The sequence below is a fragment of the Macaca nemestrina genome, unplaced genomic scaffold, assembly GCF_043159975.1.
Source record: "Macaca nemestrina isolate mMacNem1 unplaced genomic scaffold, mMacNem.hap1 Scaffold_47, whole genome shotgun sequence".
NCBI lineage: Eukaryota > Metazoa > Chordata > Mammalia > Primates > Cercopithecidae > Macaca > Macaca nemestrina.
Window position 1 is genome coordinate 322,846 of NW_027257676.1, and position 8,586 is coordinate 331,431.

An 8,586-nucleotide genomic window follows, 5' to 3' on the forward strand; every position below is an offset into this window, starting at 1 on the left:
AGGACTAAGAAACTCAATCAAAACCGCCCAACTACATGGAAACTGAACAACCTGCTCCTGAATGACTACTGGGTACATAACGAAATGAAGGCAGAAATAAAGATGTTCTTTGAAACCAATGAGAACAAAGATACAACATACCAGAATCTCTGGGACACATTTAAAGCAGTGTGTAGAGGGAAATATATAGCACTAAATACTCACAAGAGATAGCAGGAAAGATCTAAAATTGACACCCTAACATCACAATTGAAAGAACTAGAGAAGCAAGAGCAAACTCATTCAAGAGCTAGAAGGCAAGAAATAACTAAGATCAGAGCAGAACTGAAGGAGACAGAGACACAAAAATCCCTCCAAAAATCAATGAAACCAGGAGCTGGTTTTTTAAAACATCAACAAAATTGATAGACCACTAGCAAGACTAATAAAGAAGAAAAGAGAGAAGAATCAAATAGATGCAATAAAAAATGATAAAGGGGATATCACCACTGACCCCACAGAAATACAAGCTACCATCAGAGAATACTGTAAACACCTCTACACAAATAAACTAGAAAACCTAGAAGAAATGGATAATTTCCTGGACACTTACACTCTTCCAAGACTAAACCAGGAAGAAGTTGAATCCCTGAATAGACCAATAGCAGGCTCTGAAATTGAGGCAATAATTAATAGCCTACCGACCAAAAAAAGTCCAGGACCAGATGGATTCACAGCCGAATTCTACCAGAGGTACAAAGAAGAGCTGGTACCATTCCTTCTGAAACTATTCCAATCAATAGAAAAAGAGGGAATCCTCCCTAACGCATTTTATGAGACCAACATCATCCTGATACCAAAGCCTGGCAGAGACACAACAAAAAAAGAGAATTTTAGACCAATATCCCTGATGAATATCGATGCAAAAATCCTCAATAAAATACTGGCAAACTGGATCCAGCAGCACATCAAAAAGCTTATCCACCATGATCAAGTGGGCTTCATCCCTGGGAGGTAAGGCTGGTTCAACATATGCAAATCAATAAATGTAATCCAGCATATAAACAGAACCAAAGACAAAAATCACATGATTATCTCAATAGACGCAGAAAAGGCCTTTGACAAAATTCAACAGCCCTTCATGATAAAAAACTCTCAATAAATTCGGTATTGATGGAACGTATCTCAAAATCATAAGAGCTATTTATGACAAACCCACAGCCAATATCATACTGAATGGGCAAAAACTGGAAGCATTCCCTTTGAAAACTGGCACAAGACAGGGATGCCCTCTCTCACCACTCCTATTCAACATAGTGTTGGAACTTCTGGCTAGGGCAATCAGGCAAGAGAAAGAAATAAAGGATATTCAGTTAGGAAAAGAAGAAGTCAAATTGTTCCTGTTTGCAGATGACATGATTGTATATTTGGAAAACCCCATTGTCTCAGCCCAAAACCTCCTTGAAGTGATAAGCAACTTCAGCAGTCTCAGGATACAAAATCAATGTGAAAAATCATAAGCATTCTTATACACCAGTAACAGACAAACAGAGAGCCAAATCATGAATGAACTCTCATTCACAATAGCTACAAAGAGAATAAAATACCTAGGAATCCAACTTACAAGGGATGTAAAGGACCTCTTCAAGGAGAACTACAAACCACTGCTCGGTGAAATAAAAGAGGACACAAACAAATGGAAGAACACACAATGCTCATGGATAGGATGAATCAATATTGTGAAAATGGCCATACTGCCCAAGGTAATTTATAGATTCAATGCCATCCCTATTAAGCTACCAATGACTTTCTTCGCAGAATTGGAAAAAACTGCTTTAAAGTTCATATGGAACCACAAAAGACCCCGCATTGCCAAGACAATCCTAAACCAAAAGAACAAAGCTGGAGGCATCACACTACCTGACTCCAAACTATACTACAAGGCGACAGTAACCAAAACAGCATAGTACTGGTACCAAAACAGAGATATAGACCAATGGAACAGAACAGAGCCCTCAGAAATAACACCACACATCAGGGCCGGGCGCGGTGGCTCAAGCCTGTAATCCCAGCACTTTGGGAGGCCAAGACGGGTGGATCACGAGGTCAGGAGATCGAGACCATCCTGGCTAACACAGTGAAACTCCGTCTCTACTAAAAAATACAAAAAACTAGCCGGGCGAGGTGGCGGGCGCCTGTAGTCCCAGCTACTCAGGAGGCTGAGGCAGGAGAATGGTGTGAACCTGGGAGGCGGAGCTTGCAGTGAGCTGAGGTCCAGCCACTGCACTCCAGCCTGGGTGACAGAGTGAGACTCCGGCTCAAAATAATAATAATAATAATAATAATACCACACATCTACAGCCATCTGATCTTTGACAAACCTGACAAAAACAAGAAATGAGGAAAGGATTCCCTATTTAATAAATGGTGCTGGGAAAATTTGCTAGCCATAAGTAGAAAGCAGAAACTGGATCCTTTCCTTAGTCCTTATACGAAAATTAATTCAGGATAAATTAGAGACATACATGTTAGACCTAAAACCATAAAAACCCTAGAAGAAAACCTTGGTAATATCATTCAGAACATAGGCATGGGGAAGGACTTCATGTCTAAGACAACAAAAGCAACGGCAACAAAAGCCACGGCAACAAAAGCCAAAATTGACAAATGGGATTGAATTAAACTAAAGAGCTTCTGCACAGCTAAAGAAACTACCATCAGAGTCAACAGGCAACCTACAGAATTGGAGAAAATTTTTTGCAATCTACTCATCAGACAAAGGGCTAATATGCAGAACCTACAAAGAACTCAAACAAATTTACAAGAAAAAAGCAAACAACCCCATCAAAATGGGCAAAGGATATGAACAGACACTTCTCAAAAGAAGACGTTCATACAGCCAACAGACACATGAAAAATGCTCATCATCACTCGCCATTGGAGAAATGCAAATCAAAACCATAATGAGATACCATCTCACACCAGTTAGAATGGCGATCATTAAAAAGTCAGGAAACAACAGGTGCTAGAGAGGATGTGGAGAAATAGGAACACTTTTACACTGCTGGTGGCACTGTAAACTAGTTCAACCTTTGTGGAAAACAGTATGGCAATTCCTCAAGGATCTAGAACTAGAAACACCATTTGACCCAGCCATCCCATTACTGGGTATACCCAAAGGATTATAAATCATTCGGCTATAAAGACACATGCACACGTTTGTTTATTGTGGCACTATTCACAATAGCAAAGACTTGGAACCAACCCAAATATCCATCAGTGACAGACTGGATTAAGAAAATGTGGCACATATATACCATGGAATACTATGCAGCCATAAAAAAAGATGAGTTCCTGTCCTTTGTGGGGACATGGATGCAGCTGGAAACCATCATTCTCAGCAAACTATCGCAAGAACAGAAAACCAAACACCACATGTTCTCACTCATAGGTGGAAATTGAACAATAAGACCACTTGGACACAGGAAGGGAAACATCACACACTGGGGCCTATTGTGAGGAGGGAATGGGGGGAGGGATAGCATTAGGAGATATAGCTAATGTAAATGACGAGTTAATGGGTACAGCACACCAACATGGCACATGTACACATGTGTAACAAACCTGCACGTTGTGCACATGTACCCTAGAACTTAAAGTATATTAATAAAAAAAAATTTTTTTAAAAGAGGAGACAAAGGCCGGGCGCGGTGGCTCAAGCCTGTAATCCCAGCACTTTGGGAGGCCGAGACGGGCGGATCACGAGGTCAGGAGATCGAGAGACGATCCCGGCTAACACGGTGAAACCCCGTCTCTACTAAAAAATACAAAAAAATAGCCGGGCGAGGTGGCGGGCGCCTGTAGTCCCAGCTACTCGGGAGGCTGAGGCAGGAGAATGGCGTAAACCCGGGAGGCAGAGCTTGCAGTGAGCTGAGATCCGGCCACTGCACTCCAGCCTGGGTGACAGAGCAAGACTCCGTCTCAAAAAAAAAAAAAAAAAAAAAAAAAAGAGGAGACAAGTAAAACATTAACAATATATTTAATTCAATATATCCAAAGTATTATCCTTTCAACAAATAATAAATCTATAATATTGTATGCATATAAAAAAGTAATATCAATTAAACTCCTGGTATATTAATTGGTTGATATGTTTCTTAATTTTTTTCTTAAAAATACTTCAGAATAATTTTAGATTTATAGAAAAACTGCAATAATAATACTGACTGTTCCCATATTTCCCAGACCCAGTTTCCCCAACGATTAACATCTTATGTTCACATGGTACATTTGTCACAATAAATGAGCCCATAAAAATGCAATATTAATATTATTAGCTGAAGACTACACTTTATTCAGATTTTCATAGTTTTTTTTTTGTTCTAGGCTTCTATCCAGTAACAGTCAACATTGCTATTATTACTTCAAATTTTTTTTTACTCTATTTTTTCTTTCTTCTTCTTCTGATATTACAATTATATGTATGCTACACCTATTAAAATTGTTCCATAGTTCTTGGATATTCTGTTCTCCTTGTTCATTCTTTTTTTTCCTTTTGTTTGCATTTCAGTTTGTGAAATTCCTATCAATCTGTTTTTAAAAAATTTTTATTCATATATATATATTTTTATTACACTTTAAGTTCTAGAGTACATGTGCACAACCTGCAGGTTTGTTACATATGCATACCTGTGCCATGTTGGTGTGCTGCACCCATTAACTCATCATTTACATTAGGTATATCTCCTAATGCTATCCCTCCCTCCTCCCCCTACCCAACGACAGGCCCCAGTGTGTGATGTTCCCCTTCTTGTGTCCAAGTGTTCTCATTGTTCAATTCCCACTTTTGAGTGAGAAAATGCGGTATTTGCTTTTTTTGTCCTTGCAATAGTTTGCTTAGAATGATGGTTTCCAGTTTCATCCATGTCCCCACAAAGGACATGAACTCATCTTTTTATGGCTGCACAGTATTCCATGGTATATATGTGCCACATTTTCTTAATCCAGTCTATCATTGATGGACATTTGGGTTGGTTCCAAGTCTTTGCTATTGTGAATAGTGCCACAATAAGCATGCGTGTGCATGTGTCTTTATAGCAGCATGATTTATAATCCTTTGCATATATATCCAGTAATGGGATGGCTGGGTCATATGGTACTTCTAGTTCTAGATCCTTGAGGCATTGCCACATTGTTTTCCACAATGGTTGAACTAGTTTACAGTCCCACCAACAGTGTATAAGTGTTCCTATTTCTCCACATCCTCTCCAGCATCTGTTGTTTCCTGACTTTTTAATGATCGCCATTCTAACTGGTGTGAGATGGTATATCTCATTGTGGTTTTGATTTGCATTTCTCCAATGGCGAGTGATGATGAGCATTTTTTCATGCATCTGTTGGCTGCATAAATGTCTTCTTTTGAGAAGTGTCTGTTCATATCCTTCACCCACTTTTTGATAGGGTTGTTTGTTTTTTTCTTGTAAATTTGTTTGAGTTCTTTGTAGATTCTGGATATTAGCCCTTTGTCAGATGAGAGTAGATTGCAAAAATTTTCTCCCATTCTCTAGGCTGCCTGTTGACTCTGATGGTAGTTTCTTTTGCTGTGCAGAAGCTCTTTAGTTTAATTAGATCCCATTTGTCAAGTTTGGCTTTTGATGCCATTGCTTTTGGTGTTTTAGACATGAAGTCCTTGCCCATACCCATGTCCTGAGTGGTATTGCCTAGGTTTTCTTCTAGGGGTTTTATGGTATTAGGTCTAACGTTTAAGTCTTTAATCTATCTTGAATTAATTTTTGTACAAGGTGTAAGGAAAGGATCCAGTTTCAGCTTTCTACATATGGCTAGCCAGTTTTCCCAGTACCATTTATTAAATAGGGAATCCTTTCCCCATTTCTTGTTTTTGTCAGGTTTGTCAAAGATCAGATGTGCTCTTCTTCCTGGAGTATTCCTTCTCAGATGCAGTCTGTATTTTGCAGCTCTTGCTGTTGTAATGCACTCTTACTGTATTGGAGACTATTGGCTTAAGGTAAGGTTTGGAGTAGGGGGGTCTTGTATGATTTGCTTTCTATAAAACTTGTCATTTAGCAGACTTGTCTCAGTGGCTTTCAAGAGTGGTTCTCCAATGACATAGCTTTTTTATTAATTTTATTTTTTAACCCTACCTTTTACTTCCTTTCCTGCTGCAGCATTGCCAGTCTACTTCCTTGAATGCCTGACCCCTGTTGACTATGTTTTTTTTCTTCCTTACAGAACAGACAAAGGCTAGAGGATTCAGAGAGATGCTCTTCCCCAGGGTAGAAGGCGGCTCTGGGGAAGTTTTTCCCCTGGAGGGTAAACCCAAATACGGAGAAGGCTTTTATTGTATTTCAAATGATTCGCCTTTTTCCACTGCAAAACCCATGATAGAATCTTTGTCAGATCTTCACTGTGAAAACCTGGAGACAAATCCTAAGAAAATGTTGGGCTCCCCTGAGACAACAACCTCCCAGAGTTGTTCATTTATACTAGTCTATACTCAGCCTCCAGCAATTCATTATAGTTACAATTTAACTAGAGTTTCATTTCAGGTAAGCATATTTGGGCTGTGTTGCTTGGGATATATCTGTCTTCAAATTTTAGAGAGGTAGTTTGTTCTACCCTGTTGTTTCTCTGGTAGTTTCATACAAAGTAATTGATTTTTATTATTTTCAGCTTTTTCTTATTGCAAGAATGTGAGTGATGACTTTAAAACTCTCTTCTCAGATGGCAATCAGAAGTCTCCTCTTAATTAGCTTCCAATCTCTAGGTTCCACTGTCTTTTATGTTTGTTTCTTTATCTTTGATATTTATGTGTTGAAGGAACTCACACATTTTTTTCCTGAAGAATGTTCCACACCATGGATTTTGCTGATTACATCCCTGTGTTACCATTTAGCATGATCTTCTGTCGTCTATTTTTGTCTGTGAATTGTTAGGTGGATCTAGAATATTTTGGTAAGATTATTTCAGAGGTCAAGTTGTGCTGTTCAGAAAGCCTATCATATCTGATTTGTGAAGTTAACAGCCATTGATGATTTATACCTAGATCCATTAATTAATTATGGGTTGCAAAGTGATGGTTATCTTCTTTCATTATAACTTTTTGATTTACTGGCTGCAATATTTCTGAAAGAGAAGCATTCCTCATTTATCATTTGGTTACCTAGTTGTACATTCTTTAAAGGAAAGACTGGATACGTGCCAGATTCTTTTCTTTGACACGTCAGTTTTCAAAATAAAAATTTAGTTTTCTAGAATCCTCCCAAATGGATATATATGATTGCATACATTTGAGCATTTCTGATGAAATTCCATCCCTGACAGGTTTAACCTCATTAATATTCAAATAGTTTCATCTTTAGATGCAAACTTAAATATGGAAACCTAATACTTAGGCTTATTCACATACCTCTTCTTGACAGCTTCATGGCTGTGTTGTAGTCTCTTGTGTATTTCCTGCTTCAGAGCTCATGTTGTGTATTTCCTGCTTCAGATCTAAAATAATTCATTTCACTCTACTGTCCTTTTTTTTTTTTTTTTTTTTTTTTTTTTAGTGGAAACTGGTATTCCAAAACTGCCATCTGTGCACCTGCAGTGCTCATTGCTTCTGAGCTGGTTATTGCTTCTAGACTTTTCAGCAGATGGAAGTAAAAATTGATAAAAACAAAACAACAGAATAAAGAAAAAACCAAGCAAACAACAGCAATACAGATTCTCCTCAACTCACGATGGGGTTGCATCCTAATAAACCCATCATAAGTTGAAAATATCATAAGTCAAACATGCTTTTAATGCATCAAATCTACCAAACATCATAGCTTTACCTAGCCTACTTTAAATGTGCTCAGAACAGATATATTAGCCTATGGTTGAGCAAAATCATGGAAGACAAAGCATGTTATAGTAAAGTGTTCAATATCTCATGTAATTTATTGAATACTATATTGAAAATGAAAAATCAACAGTTGTATGGGTACTGAAAGTATGATTTCTACTGAATGCATATTGCTTCCACATCATCAGAAAGTTTGAAAATGTGTTTTGTGGAACCATTGTAAGCTGGGGACTTTCTATTATATGTGTATATATAGGTATGTATATGTGTACATTTATGTATATGTGTACATGTATATGTGTATACATGTGTATGCACACATATACATACATATGTGTATACACACATATAAATACATAGACACGTATAATACACGTAGCATGTATGTGTGTGTATATATATAGTTGTTTGCTTACATTTTTGCTTTGTTTTTATATTTGAAGAGAGAACACTTTATGAATTACTTTCTACTTATCCAATAAATTAAAATTTAAATTTGAGTGAATTCATTTAACTTTTTACATCTCTCTATATTTTTTTCCACACTGAGAATCTCAGCAATGATAGAGTTGGACTATCACTTGATTCTTCATTTGTTTTATCCCACATTATACCAATTAATTGTATCAAAACTACAATGCTGACACAAGAACAATGATATAATTACTGAAAACAGTTTACATGGTTGGTGTTCTTTAATTTCCTTGTGCTCTTAAGTCATATCTCATTAGGGAAGCATATTCCAATTACTGATT